The 764-nt window shown below is 42.0% G+C and overlaps 1 pseudogene; it reads right to left on the bottom strand.

Moving 5' to 3' along the window:
* Positions 1 to 339: 339 nt before the first annotated feature.
* Positions 340 to 512, bottom strand: LOC105525979 (annotated as a pseudogene).
* Between the last annotated feature and the right edge of the window lie 252 nt (positions 513 to 764).

Below are 764 nucleotides of genomic sequence, written 5' to 3' on the forward strand. Positions count from 1 at the left end.
GTAGAGAATATTTGGTGACTGCTTTACCTCTGTCACAATCCACATGTTTTTTCCCTAGTGTCATATAATACTGTCCAAACTGTGTTGTAATTTTTCTTTTTTTTTTTTTGGCGTGTGACGTTGCTTTCTTTTAATTGAAGTGAAGACAAAACCTGGTCATGTTCAGAGATTAACAGCCTCATCCAGGTGGTCAAGTACAATTTTGTCTTTCTTGGTTAACCGGGCCCTAATTTCAAAGAATTTCCGTATGTTCTTTAAAATCACCTGAAACTGTCCTGTGCAGGCTCACGCCACGGCTCTGTATCAAGGGTTTGGCCCTGCCTGCAGCCAAACGGCATCTCACCGGATGTCATCATCTGGAAGAGATCTTCAAAACCATTTAAAAATTCTGCATGAACAGCCTTTTCATTAGTTGCCAAGTCCATCAAGAACCTGGTGCTGCCTACCGCCTCGTGCAGGTCCACGTAGGGCCCGACGACCTCGGGAAACACCTCATCCACGGCCGGCTTCATCTTGGGCCTGTGGCGCTCTAGGCCCACTTCCGGCCACGGGGCAGCTTCCTATTTTTCTTTTTTCTTAACAACTCTCCATATTAATATTCATTCACTCATTGACTGTTAAGCCCTTCTACGTATCAGGAATTGTTCTAGGTACTAGGACATATCAGTGAAGAAAACATTTGATAATTTCATTAGACTGTGAACAGATCAGAAAAAAAACATTTAAAAAATTATAAAATGTTAGAAGGTGATCAAAGTTATGGT

The sequence above is a fragment of the Colobus angolensis genome, unplaced genomic scaffold, assembly GCF_000951035.1.
Source record: "Colobus angolensis palliatus isolate OR3802 unplaced genomic scaffold, Cang.pa_1.0 Scaffold57, whole genome shotgun sequence".
Classification (NCBI taxonomy): domain Eukaryota; kingdom Metazoa; phylum Chordata; class Mammalia; order Primates; family Cercopithecidae; genus Colobus; species Colobus angolensis.